Raw genomic sequence first — 14,579 nt, forward strand, 5'->3', positions numbered from 1 at the left:
AACTTCGTTAAAACATTAAGTTGGGCTAGTTGGTAACGGCTTGAAGGAATCATATTCTTAGTAGTAAGAACACGCACAACACCAAGACACACACACACAGGACACCCGCTAGACTTGAACTATCTTTACTGGACACTTGTATGACATAAACATGTATCACTGAGCACACACAGGTGCCTCGTCATCGGCAACAGGTCTAACTACGCCCTCCCCTCTCCTCCAAGGCATACGGTTGCGCCGATAAACAATCCCTTTTTCTGCCAATGCCAGGGAGGGAGTGCTTACACACATGTCACCCGCCTCTTGAATACGAAAGGCCTGGGAGCCGAGAAAAAAGAAAGAGAAATTATCGAAGTCTTTCGTATTCAAGAGGCGGGTGACATGTGTGTAAGCACTCCCTCCCTGGCATTGGCAGAAAAAGGGATTGTTTATCGGCGTAACCGTATGCCTTGCAGGAGAGGGCAGGCCGTAGTTAGACCTGTTGCAGATGACGAGGCACCTGCGTGTGCTCAGTGATACATGTTTATGTCATACAAGTGTCCAGTAAAGATAGTTGAAGTCTAGCGGGTGTCCTGTGTGTGTGTGTCTTGGTGTTATGTGTGTTTCTTACTGCTAAGAATATGATTCCTTCACTATCAGAGTTAGGCGTCTAGTTGCCATTAGAGATTTGTAGCAGTTACATGCACTGGAGGGGTTTCTTTCCCTGTGTGCTTTCAAAAGCACATGTATTTTCGCACGATGCAGCGAAATTTTGTCGAACCACAGCGACGAAAGTAATCATGTTTTGTACATTCCAAAAACTGATATGGCTACTACGAACAACTGGCTAAAAGTCTCTAACTGCAACCAGTTGCAGACCTGGGTTAGTTAAAAAGTTAATTATCAGAAATTAGTTAACCAGCTTACTAAATACACCTCACCGGCTTTTTGGTGTCTGCTAACACTGGTAATATTCTGCAGCAAAAGCCATATTTTTGAAAACTACTTATTCTTCCCTGAAACACCTGGTGCATATAAATACTGCTCACTTTCCTGTACAACACAAAAATGAAATTATTCCTTCTGTAACATGAAGGCTCCATGAGCCACATAAAGAAATCGTGGAAAAAAACTGCATGCATACACACACATCTCTCCAAAACAGCTAAAAAATCCCACACAGTGAAACAATGCTTACACTGTCTTAAGACCAACATTAAAGGCTGCAAAAACTAGTGAATTAAAAGTCAAACAGATGCCAAACAGATGCTAAATGTTCCCATGGATGTAGATATCTAGCTATGAGCTGATTTTAATAAAAATGCATCAGCACGGAAATGCTTAAGCGACTTTGTTGGTGCACTATCCTGACACTTGTCCTCAATATCAGGCAGCCTGCTTGTTGTTCATCATCATCATCAGCCTGACTATGCCCACTGCAGGGCAAATGCCTCTCCCATGCCTCTCCAATTAACCCTGTCGTTACTTGTCTGCATCACCAGCGGAAGAGGTAGCGTCCTAGTGATGAGACGTGTGCACGAACAGGTAGCCTCCTCCATGGCAGAATGCAGCAGCAAGAGAACTGCACAAGAAAACATTCAAAGCATACAGTTATAGTAACTTCTAATAGAATCAAACACGGAGAACCAACAATCAGTTAAATGTGCACTAAAATGCAGCACTCCGAGTGAGTTTGATAAGGCTGCTGAGTAATAGCATAAGCAGCAGTCGCAAGACTAGAACTAAATGTAATGCGTCCTTGAACAAGAAAAAGCTATAACATGCTGTTGTGTTCAATTCTGCCCCTACATTCGAAGACTGTGTAAAGAGGAAGATGAGCAGCGGCGGCCGCCGCTCCGCTAGCGCGCGGCGCGAGATCGCTGGCTGGATGACCGAAGATCGGACCGGCATTTTGGCTATCTGTCGCTAAGTTCCTTTCCCCGGAAATCCTGCTACAATTTGGTGGAGCTGTGCTGGGTACAGCCTTTGGCCAACGTCCTGGAGCTTCGCAGCAGAACGATCGCTCCAGCCATGTCCACCGACGCAAGCCAGTCATCTTCCCTTTCGCCTACGCCCGTCGTTTGCCCTGGCGCTCTCCGACAGCGGGACCCAGCCATTTTTACTGGGTCCGATGATCACGACGTGGAGGATTGGCTGGCCTCCTACGAACGGGTAAGCGGCCACAACCGGTCGGACGACGCCATGAAATTGAACAACGTGGTGTTTTACCTCTCGGACGTGGCCAGCCTATGGCACAGGAACCATGAATCAGACTTTACCACCTGGTCTACCTTCAAAAGAGCCTTTTCTGACATCTTTGGGCGCCATGCAGTACGCAAGCTGCGCGCTGAACAGCGCCTGCGAGTGAGAGCCCAGCTACACGGAGAATCGTTCACGAGTTATATCGAGGATGTCATCAACCTCTGTTCAAGGGTGGACTCGTCTATGACCGAGGCGGACCGGATTAAGCATGTCCTGAAAGGCATCGAAACGGAAGCATTTCAGATGCTTATCGCCCGGAACCCTACCACCGTTGCCGAAGTGTTCAACCTGTGTCAGAGCTACGATGAGCTCCGTAAGCAGCGCATTCTGGTGCTACCACCTTCCGTGCAGCCTGACACCGCTTTACAGCCTCGCCGTGACAACCTCCCACAGCTCGCTGCTTGACCAGATAAAAGACTTTGTACGTGAGGAGGTGGCTCGACAGCTGTCACTTCTTCACGGCGTGCAGGGGCCTCCCTCCAACCTGGATCCGACCCTACAAACGGTGATTCGCGAGCAAGTGACCGAAGCGCTACCACCTGTTCGTCCGCCGGTTCCCGCTGCAGCGCCGCTAACATACGCCGACGCCGTCCGAAAACCAAGAGCCGAGCCGTTTGTCCCGTATTATCCTCCGACGCCGCCGCCTGCCTTTCCAACCCGACCACCTCCTGCTCGTGTCAACCCTTGGCGCACCCGTGACAACCGTCCTATTTGCTATGCATGTGGTGTCCCTGGCCACGTTGAGCACATGTGCCGACGCCGTGTGCCACCACCCGTGGATGACCCCAGAACCTACGTCTACGCGGCACCACAGCCCCCGCCACGTTCGTCGGCTGCCGAACAGCTTGATGCCTCCGATCGCCGCCCGTATTCTCGCCGCCGTTCGCCATCCCCGCGGCGCCGTTCTGTTTCGCCACTGCGTCCTCATTCCCCTATGCGCCAGGAAAACTAGTTGCCGCAGTTCCCGAGGCAAGAACTGCGTATTCGGCGACAAGTTCAAGGCCTCGTTTGTCCCCAGCGAATGTGCTCGACGTTTCTGTGGAGGGCCACACCGCCTTGGCGCTTGTTGACACTGGCGCTGCTATTTCTGTGATGAATGAGAAACTGTGCCGAGAACTTCGCAAAGTGACGACGCCGTTATCCGGATTTTCGCTTCATACAGCTAATGCACAGCGCATCTCGCCTTCAGCCGCCTGCACAGCCAGGGTCATCATTTACGGTTCCTTATATACTGTTGAATTCGTCGTTCTCTCATCGTGCTCGCATGACATTATTTTAGGTTGGGACTTTCTTTCCCAACATGAGGCCCTCATCGACTGCGCTCGTGCCGAGCTCGAACTTCTTCCGTGCTGTGCTACCTCGCCTGATACGTTATCTTCGTGGGGCAAACTGTCTGTGGCTGACGACATCGAGATTCCTCCGTGCTCATCTGTTCCTGTCCCTGTCTCCTGCCTCACCGCATCTGACGGCGCCGTCGTCTTTACACCATCCGACGTCTTCATCTCTCGACACGGTCTGCCTCTGCCATTCGCTCTGCTCACTGTTCAAGACGGCTGCAGCCTCATCCCGATCTCGAACCCTTTTTTGAGCCCCTGCATATTTCTCCGTGGCGAATGCCTCGGCCACATTCAGCCCGTCGACTCTTTGCTCGATCCCGAACGATGCGCCGAATCATGTTCTCTTGCTACTAATTCTCTTACTTTGCCCGCATCTCCCGCTGTGGCCACAGACGATACCTTTGCCGATTCCGTCGACGCCAGTCTTGCCACACCGCAACGCGCCCAACTACTTCACCTACTGAACCAGTTTCGCTCTTCTTTCGACGTGGCTCAAAACCGACTCGGCCGCACGTCTACCGTGACCCATGAGATCGACACCAGAGCCCACTTGCCGCTTCGTCAACGCCCGTACCGAGTTTCGGCAGCCGAACGCCAGATTATCAACACTCAGGTGGACGACATGCTTCAGCGAGGCGTCATTCAACCATCTAGTAGTCCATGGGCCTCTCCTGTGGTTCTGGTGAAGAAAAAAGATGGCACAACACGATTTTGCGTCGATTATCGGCGGCTTAACAAGATCACCCGCAAAGACGTTTACCCGCTGCCGCGAATCGATGACGCCCTTGACTGCCTCCAAGGCGCGGAGTTCCTTTCTTCTTTAGACCTGCGTTCGGGGTATTCGCAGGTCCCTGTGGCCGAGGCTGACCGTGCCAAGACGGCTTTTGTTACACCAGATGGCCTGTACGAATTTACCGTCATGCCTTTCGGTCTTTGTAATGCCCCAGCGACTTTCGAGCGAATGATGGACTCCATTTTACGCGGCCTGAAGTGGACCACGTGCCTGTGCTACTTAGATGACATTGTCGTCTTCGCGCCTGATTTTGAGACGCACCTTCACCGCTTGGAGCACGTGTTGACATGTTTAACTGCCGCGGGGCTCCAACTTAATCTCAAAAAGTGTCGCTTTGGCGCCCGCCAACTGACAATTTTAGGTCACGTCGTCTCTAAGGACGGCGTGCTTCCTGACCCAGCCAAACTTCGTGCCGTCGCTGAGTTCCCCAAGCCGTCGACTCAGAAGGAACTTAGCAGCTTTCTCGGCCTGTGTTCTTATTTCCGACGTTTCGTCCGAAATTTTGCCTCTATCATCGCACCACTTACGAAACTTCTTCGGGGCGCCAACAACCTGTCCGATTGGTCACCTGACTGCGACGACGCCTTCATCACCTTACGCCGGCTGCTCACAGCGCCTCCCATTTTACGCCACTTCGACCCCACTGCTCCCACTGAAATTCACACCGATGCCAGTGGCGTTGGCCTCGGCGCTGTCCTTACGCAACGTAAACCCGGATTTCCCGAGCATGTCGTTGCCTACGCGAGCCGTGCACTGACAAAAGCGGAATCCAACTACTCAGTAACCGAGAAGGAATGCTTGGCGATTGTTTGGGCGATCGGAAAGTTTCGCCCTTACGTTTATGGCCGCCCTTTCGATATCGTCACGGACCATCATTCCCTGTGCTGGCTGGCCTCCTTGAAAGACCCTACAGGCCGCCTCGCTCGCTGGGCCCTACGCCTACAGGAGTATGATATCCGTGTCATCTATCGCTCCGGCCTAAAACATAACGACGCCGACGCATTGTCCCGCTCTCCACTGCCGCCAGACGCTGTCTGCCACTCGCCAACCGGTTGCGCTTCGCTGTCGTTTTCAACAGATACCATGGGCAGCGAGCAAAATAAGGACCCCTGGATATCTTCGCTTGTACGTTTTCTCTCAAATTCCTCGGCGGCACCCGTGCCTCGTGCCCTCCGCCGCCAGGCTGCTCACTTCGCCATTCGTGATGTTCTATTGTACCGCCGCAACTACGTCCCTACCGGCAGGAAGTGGTTGCTTGTCGTCCCTGCCCATCTGCGGTCGACATTCTGCGCCCTGTTTCACAACGACCCGCAGTCTGCTCATGCCGGCGCCTTTAAAACATACACGCGACTCCGTCTCCACTATTATTGGCGCGGTATGTCCACCTACGTCCGCAAATACGTCCGCTCGTGCCCTGACTGTCAACGTCGCAAGCCGGCTCCTCACCACTCAGTCGGCCAGATGCAGCCTCTCCCTTGCCCTTTCCGTCCTTTTGACAGAGTTGGAATTGACCTCTACGGCCCCCTTCCTTACACTGCTGCTGGTAACCGCTGGGTTATTGTAGCCGTCGACCACCTCACGCGTTACGCCGAAACCGCGGCTCTTCCTGCTGCTACAGCACCACACGTTGCCTCTTTCATCTTGCATCACTTCATTCTTCGCCATGGAGCGCCCCGAGAACTGCTGAGCGACCGTGGGCGCGTTTTTCTGTCCGAGGTCGTGGAATCTCTTCTCAAACAGTGTAAGATCACTCACCATACCGCCACGGCCTACCATCCTCAGACTAACGGTTTGACGGAACGGTTTAACCGCACATTGGGCGATATGCTGTCGATGTACGTGTCTTCCGACCACTCCGACTGGGACAGGATCCTGCCGTTCATCACCAACGCCTACAACACCGCCACGCAGACCACCACCGGCTTCTCGCCATTTTTTCTCCTCTACGGGCGCGAACCTTCCTCACCACTCGACACAGTACTTCCTTACCGGCCCGACGTGTCCGAGTGCACCACTCTTTCGGAGGCGTCCAAGCATGCCGAGGAGTGCCGTCAGCTCGCTCGGTCGTTAACATCCGGCGAGCAGGGGCGTCAAAAATTCCGTTTCGACACAAGCCACACTGATGACAGTTTTCTACCCGGCTCTCTCGTCTGGCTTCACGTGCCGTCTACCTCACCTGGCCTTTCGTCCAAACTTCTCCCCAAGTACCACGGACCTTACCGCATCGTAGAGCGCACTTCCCCGGTCAACTACATTGTCGACCCGGTGACACCCTCCACAGATCAACGCCGACGCAGCCGCGAGACTGTTCATGTGTGACGCCTGAAGCCGTACTATGACCCGTGTGTGTTGTCGTCTCCCTGACTCGCCAGGATGGCTTCGCCTTCAGCCCGGGGGTGATTGTAAAGAGGAAGATGAGCAGCGGCGGCCGCCGCTCCGCTAGCGCGCGGCGCGAGATCGCTGGCTGGATGACCGAAGCTCGGACCGGCATTTTGGCTATCTGTCGCTAAGTTCATTTCCCCGGAAATCCTGCTACAACTGAATGATATTCACAGGAACTGACATTAACGTGTTACACCTAATTAGGCTACCACAAAGAGATATTCAGCCATTCCAGTCATATGAAGATAACATGCAGGCCATCAAATGTGAAAATTATTTTGTGTTTCTGATTTGTCTGCACAAAAATTCAGGCAGCTTTTGCTTTCAAAAGTGATGGCACAAAGACATTGCAATATAACGCACATGTTGCTGCAGATAATGTATCATTTGGAGCTATACCAGGTGTTAGGGGAAAATGTATGAGCAAAGAGTACAAAGGCGAGCAAGTTCGTCAGGGCAAGAGTGGCACACTCTAAACCAAATAAATCAAAATATTGAGGCACATACTGCGTCAGATACAATACTTGTAAGTAAAGCTGCATAGAACTACAAGCGATAAAAGCCTCAGAAACGTGCCCCTAAGGGAGCAGCTGGACTGGTAGTTTTTATTTGTCCCGCAGCACATCCCTCCAGTGCTGAGGCCTGCTCATATCTGTTTAAGTTAAGAATACAAGGGAAACAAGCAAAGAAGTGTTCCAAAGAAGATAAACATGTGTACTTAGGTTGTTCTTTAGGAAATTACCTGTCACTAATTGCAGCAATAAATACCTCGAGAAAGTAAATTAAGTTATTTACACAGCTTATTACAAACCTTGTTGGCACGAGAGAAAGGCAACATCAAAGGCATCGGTACAAGTAAACCCAGGGGTCTTGTTAAGGTCACAGCAATATTTGTTGACTTAGGCTCAGCTAGTGTAATGCAATCAGTAACTGAACGTCGGCATGAATAAAAATAACAATGCACCAATACACAATTCCAAATGCATTTCAACTGTACAGTGCAGTCAGTTGTGACAAAGGGAGTGTGAAAGAAAACCTCAGCAATGCTCATGACATATCGAATAAATGCCTTTCTTCTGTACAACTAAAATATAAGCTTTACAGGGTTTCACGTAATGCCAGGATAACCTGGTAAGGTATCAATTATTGATGCTAGCAACACCTATGCTTCTAAAGCAGAGTGCTCCACTTGAACGCCAATATTCAATTATGCATTGCCTGTTAGGCCATGCCTATCACATCACTGGTTCACTTCAAACATGCCATACCTTGTAAGAGGTAGGTACTGCTGAAGTAAACCTATAAAATTTATTTGCTGCTTTTAGACTGCTGTATAAAGGTCATGAAGCAGATAATTGTTTTAATTTGGTCTATACTGTGGTCAAGATTTCCAAGCACGAGAGGCATGAGGGAAAAAACTATAAAAAGCATTTCACACCATAGCACAATGCACTTGACTAGGGGAGTGCTTTCATGATGCCCGCAATATCTTTTCCCCTTCTCTTGGTTCTCTTTTAAAAGAAAAAAAAACGAAAGAGAGAGGGAGCCTGGACCAGAAGATTTTTTGCAGGCTAAAAAAGACAAGGAAAATATACCCACTTGTCTACCTATCCTTTTACAAGTGGCACATGCTTGATATCCAGTGTCAATGGCTGATAGGCTGAACCAGCAGGTCTTGATGTCATTTGCCTCTGGTTGAGGTAGCATTGGCTCGATGACAGATGAAAGCTGGTGCAAAAGTAGCGTGATGATACCGGTGGAGCAGCTGTACAGGGCTTGACTGCCGGTGCATTTGAAGAAAGGCTGCATTAGAGCCATGCTTTCATAAACATCATCACAGAAGCCACATCCCATTACAACCTCTAGCTGTTCAGTCCAATGTGTTCATGAGTGGAGGCTAATGATTAATTACCTATGCCTGCAATAGTTAGCAAAAAAATGGTTTACAAAGCTTGTCATACTTTTCTTAAAGCTAACAAGGCAAGGGGAATGAGGGGCTCGTTATAAATATGAGAGAAGTCAACAGCCACAGAAACCAAGGAGCACAGGGGATTTTTTAATTAATTAATTTTTTTGTGGTGTTGATCAAGTAAGAATATTACTGAATATGTTGTCGCTTAAAGCTAATTGATTAGAAAAGCAGAAGAAAAAACAACCACATGCCGCCGGTGGGATCCGAACCCACGACCTCCGAATTACGCGTCCGGTGCTCTTAAAGCTCTTATTCGCGAATCATGTTATACTTTTATCGCTTCAGACTGAAAATGGGGGAATGACATAAATGTAGTGAATGTAAAAAAATAAAATGACAACAAACCTTCCATTGTGCGATTACCTCAGCTGCACTGCAATGGAATGGTTCTGCTATTTTTAGTCGTCGTTTCGTTGACCAGAACTGTCAAGAAACACAGCACTTGATGTGACTGCGACGTAGAACGGGCAATGCTCCTTATCCAGTAAACACTCAGGCAGCAGAATCAAAAGATGCACGCCACTACAAGCACTTTTCGTTCTTATGGTCTTCACACGCTGCTCCTGTTAAGTCGGAATAACGAATCAAGCAGCACCCCATAGTTCTCGGCGTGCAACCAAATTCTATCACATAACTCCTGCGCCGAGGAGCTGACGCAAAGAGCGTGAGGCGGCGGGTTAAAAGTTGCATAGTTGGCAAGCGAGCGTGTCAGAACACCTTCTCTCTGCAAAGGATCGCGGGGTGCCCACATTTTGCACCTCACTGCGAACAAGACGTGAAGACCAACCCAAATGCATTCGCAGCCCTCAATCATACCCCCGACACATCGCAGTAGTCACTTTCCAGTTCTGTGCTTACATTTGTCAACGTTCACGGCAAGCCGTTTCTTCTATCGGGCATCGGGCGCCGGCCGCTCTCGGCGTGGTTGCGTGCTGTACGTCAGAGCAGTTTTTGAGCACTGTGTGCGCGTAAGAACGTCTTTCGCAGCACTGGAGCCATCTGTCACCTTCCGAGTTCAGGCACACTACCACAACACTAACGAGGCCGCACATTTAACACAAACAAACTGAAGAAACGCACCCACAACTTCACAACCGTCGTACTCCGTCAACAAAGAGTCGTTTCAGCGTCCTAAAAGAGCTAGTGTAGCGCGCGGCCAACATGAGACTCGCAATCCGCCGCCAGCGAACGGAAAGATGGCGCTAATGTCGCCTAACTTTACACGCGTTAAAAAAAGAATTGATAAAGCCCTTTTTGCCACAAACTTGTTGCATTAAACGACAAAATGTTTTGTTTCAATTACAAAGTCAGCAACTTGGAATGATTTAGGTGAAAAAATGCGACTACTCACAACCATCTGTTTCTGGCGGCGCTGCGAACGAAAGCTTGGAAAACCGGGCAGCATGCCGGGAAGCTACAGGCGACGCATCTGGGGCCAGGAAAGCCGCAGCCGCTGCACGGCTGCACTGTCTGCCTCCCCGTAACTGCGTCGCAGAATAAGGAATGATGATGATGTTGCCAAACGCTACTGGTTTCGGTTTTTATTTTCGCATATTGTGTGGCTTAGCGTACTCTACACAGCTTGGCTCATGCGATTTAGTGTACGTGTGTGTACCTAGGGAACACGAGCGTTCGCACGCCGCTCTAGCGTGACGCGCGAAACTTTCAAGGCCGCGCTGCAGCATCGCCTCTGTTTTGTGTGTGTTTATATCACGTCATTGGACACCTTGCACGCTCTTTGCTCGAGCGAGCCCCGCCGACAGTCGCGCTACCGTAGTCTTTTTGTGTGTTCCTTGATTGATTTTTGCCTCTGCCTTACGCGGTCCTCGGCTCGGCCTCACGTCCGCTGATGGCTGTAAGAAAAGGCGAAGAATGAACACATGCTTTCGTGCGTCTACTCCGTATGACTACGTTAAAACCCAACACTTTATTCCAGGATTCCTTAGTCATTGCATTACGGGAAGATAGAAAATACAGCTATCACCACGTTTTCCCTCGCCACAGCTTCGTACCGTGTTTGCGTTGAAGGAGATGCAAGTGAAGATGCGGAAGAGGCACTGCGCCTGAGCTTTAGCGGTGCTCAAAGTGGGGGCTGCTCTCACCCTAGCTTTTTCCATACTGGAAGCTCCTCTGTGGCTCAGTACTTGTGAAAAATGTAACAAGTCAAGAATGAGGGCTTATAATGCTCCAATTGCTGTGCACCTTCCTCATGCAAAGCCCTTGTAGCCGCAGTTGAGTACAGCGGGCCGCTGTTACCTGTTTTGTTTCTCTATACTTCTCTTTATAGTATCGGCCGCCGAACATGAATAAAAAATAATATTGCCTTGCCTGAAATTTCGCATGTACAGTCGCTGAGGAACGAAGCAACTTGAGTTCTCGAAGCTGTAAGCCTGCACACGTTACACAGAATTTACTCAGAGCGCGAAGCGGTGCGGCCCTTTTCGCGCGGGGTTTTCAGTCCCGTGCGATCAGCCATTGCTGGTCGCTCGAGTAGGAGGGTAGTGCGAGGGTTTAAATTGGGCGCTCCCACGTGGAGTGGCATAAAGTGTACCGGGCACTTTTGCATGGCGGGCAGTGTGCAGGGAAAGTGTGCTTGAGGTGGAGGTTCAGGAAGCTGGTGATATAATTTGGGCGCCTTTTGAGCTAGCGAGAACGTGTCATTCAATGAGTGTGGAAACACATCGGTGCAATGCTAAACTTGAATTTTTTTGTAGCTCGCAACAATAATCCCTCTGAAACCTCGGAGCGAAACGCTCTTAACGCTAGTGTGTTTTAGCACCGTCGTACGGTACATCACTGTTCAACTGCACGTTAAAATATGACCTATCAAGAATTACAACAATAGCAACACCAACGTGTTTCGAATTGGTAGAGTTGTTGTACAGCTCTGCTGAAATTCTTTGTTAGTTCTGAAATGTTAAATCTGTTTATTGACTGCCTGAGTACAGAATTTAAGGCTGAATACGCAGCAGAAAGCATTGTTTTCGTGTAGAATGAGCCATCAGCGAAACTGATTCGCTGTAACGAAGTCATCATTGCGCTTATGTAACACAATATGTCACTAACTCCTATTTTTTCTTAAAGTTCTTTTAATTTCCTTGAATTGCGAGGCAATAATACTTGAGTATTCTATGAATTCATTCACTTTGTACCAAAATTATTTCGTTTGCTGGTAACTTTTTTCGTGCACTTCATACAATCAAAAATTGTCACTAAATGTCTTCAATTCAAGGCACGTTTCTGAATTTCAGGATAACTGTTCTGTTATGAACTTTGCCCTTTTCCCCGCACTCGAAAATGCGAAAGCAGTAAAGCTAGTACTGAGAAAATTGAACTGCAATTTCTAAAAAACCACAGCGTGCTCGGCTATGGGAATGTGATTGCAAATTTTTGTTTCGTCTTCAAGGTTAGTTAAGTTGCCGCTTTGAAGTTGTCGGCTACAGTACTTGATTATTTTAGGCTTTTATTTGTTTATTCGCATCAGCAAAATGCTTTCTCGGTTCGTAGTATATTTCTATTGACAGCAGTATATAAGCAGTAAGAAAATTGTATGAACTTTCTATCAACAAATGTTGATAAAATATGCCCTAAGAAAATGTGACTGCAAATGTTTGTTTCGTGTTCAAGGTTGCTTTAGTTGCATTGACATGTTAGGCTAGAGTACTTAATTAATTTAGGCATTTATTCTCATTATAAAACGTTCTGTCGGTGTCTAGTATGTTTCTACTGACAGCAGTACATAGAAAGCAGTAAGGGAATTGTATGAACTTCCTATCAACGAATGTTAATAGAATATGCTCGGCTAAGGGAATGTGAGTGTAATGTTTGTTTCGTGTTCAAGGTTGTTTTAATAGCTTTGAAGTGTTCGCCTACAGTACATGATTTGAGGCATCTATTCGCATGACCAAAAATGTTTTGTCACTTTCTAGAGTATTTCTGCTCACAGCAGTCCGTAAAGAACAGAAAGTATTAAAATGGAATATATCTTCTGTTTTAAAACGTGTTCCCATATCCTGATTACATTCCAAACGCATTTGCTTCGAATAATGTTGGTCGCTTTTCGATACAGTGAAATTGTTGACTAGCTGCAACAGATTCCACCATGCAATCAGGTAAGATGTCGTCACGATTATGCGAACAAGATAGTGTTAATCACCTCGAACACCATGCAGTTTGTTCATTTACTTCTCTCAACGTGTCAAACTGCACCCAGATTTTCTAGTAACTTTCTATTGACAGGAGTAAATACAAAGAGGTAACAGTCTACCAACTTTGTATTGACAAAGGTGCATAGAATGTAAAAATTATTTTCTAGTAACTTTCTATTGACAGGAGTACATACAAAGAAGTAACTTCTACCAACGTTGTATGAACAATTGTTGATAGAATGCAAAAGTTACTACAAGGTTACTAGAGTCAATAGAATGTTAATACAAATTCTAAAGAAAGTTGATATCCATTTTTGTAAGGGAAAGAACCCATGCAAAATCGCAGGCGTAAGTTGTGACGCCTTTTCCAGCAACCTTTAGCCACTCGTTCTTCCGTGCCGCGCGTCTGCGCATGCTCAGCTTCCATGGTCGCAGTCAGTCAGCCGCGTCGCTCAGGTGGCTAAGGAAACTCCGCTCATCTCATTCCGCAAAGAAGTGAGTGACTTCGATATACAGGACATTGCTTAATTTGTCACTAATTTATGCAGTCATTAGTCACCAACAGAAGTTTTGGAGGAATCTGAAGTTACGCCCCGGTAGCCTCCGCTGCCCATTTCTTTTTTTTTTATTCACAAGCCACTTGTCACGCAGTCAGACGACAGGGAGCGTCTCAAGTTTACTCGTTCGCAAGATTTGCAGATCGCCTCGATAGCTCACAGCCGAGCATTGCTGAAAGATTGACTGTTTCACTGCGTTACTGTACTTTCATAGACGATGCACGTTACAAAGCGGGCAGCCCGCGGAGCACTGCCGTCTTCGCTCCGCTTTCTAACTTGAACTGGGCTCCAAGATGGCCGTCCAGCTCGCAGAATGCGTGCACGTAACAAAGGCGGGGTCAGCCATGCTTGTCTTTACAAGTGCAGATGTGGACTACGCTCCGCAACGTTCCTGTTACTTGATGTAAGAACGCTGATGCCCGACACGCGCCCGGAGAGCTCATAGAAATGCACTATAAAACAAAAAAGTGGGAGACAACCGGAGAAAGAAGGGGCAGATGCCCCTCCAGCGAATGGCGTCGACCGATTTCCATTACACCGCGGTTAATCCGATTAAGGGGATCGGTCAAGGGGGAGAATCAGTCGATTCCGTTGGCTGGAGGGTCTCCATAAAGAGAGGGGCACTTGCCGCTTGGTTCTTGAGTTGTATCCCACTGAAGTAGGAGATTGTATGTGGCAGCTCGTGATCAGCGCTAGAAACAAGTAAGAGCCCCTTATAAAAGCAGACGACTGGTCATAAACCTATGAAAGTTCGATTTTTGCAAATGGCAGAACTTTTACCGGGCAGCTGTTGTAGCTGTGGTCGCACTGGCTTCGGCGGATAAATAGCACGTGCTAGCGATTATGCTTCAGTTATACCAGATGTAACAGCTAAATGCAAGAAAGTTAAAATAGGTGTTGAGAGGCATGAGGCTTAGCGTGCAAGATTTCTTTCGTTCTGTAGCGTTTGTTAATCCTTCGGGACTAACTAGCTGAGTTTTTAATTACCAGCATAGGGGAAAAGTGTCAGTCCGAAAGTTATAGATCATCCTAAAAAAATAGCTGGCTAAAATGTCGCAGCAAGGTACCGCTTATGTAGTTTTAAAATCTGCCCCTTGGCTGCTGTTTTTCTTGATCGTTCCGGACGCGAGAAGAGAGGGGAAGATCCAT

The 14,579-nt window shown here is 48.3% G+C and overlaps 1 long non-coding RNA gene across 1 annotated transcript; it reads right to left on the bottom strand.

Moving 5' to 3' along the window:
• Nucleotides 1-538: 538 nt before the first annotated feature.
• On the bottom strand, nt 539-9,803 carry LOC149337370 (uncharacterized). Its single transcript, XR_016284622.1, has 3 exons — nt 9,584-9,803; nt 8,353-8,556; nt 539-1,561 (listed from the first exon to the last, which is right to left on the bottom strand). It is a non-coding gene; the product is annotated as an uncharacterized LOC149337370 (long non-coding RNA).
• Nucleotides 9,804-14,579: the final 4,776 nt, after the last annotated feature.

This window comes from Amblyomma mixtum, chromosome 7, assembly GCF_055824585.1.
Source record: "Amblyomma mixtum isolate Tamu chromosome 7, ASM5582458v1, whole genome shotgun sequence".
Classification (NCBI taxonomy): domain Eukaryota; kingdom Metazoa; phylum Arthropoda; class Arachnida; order Ixodida; family Ixodidae; genus Amblyomma; species Amblyomma mixtum.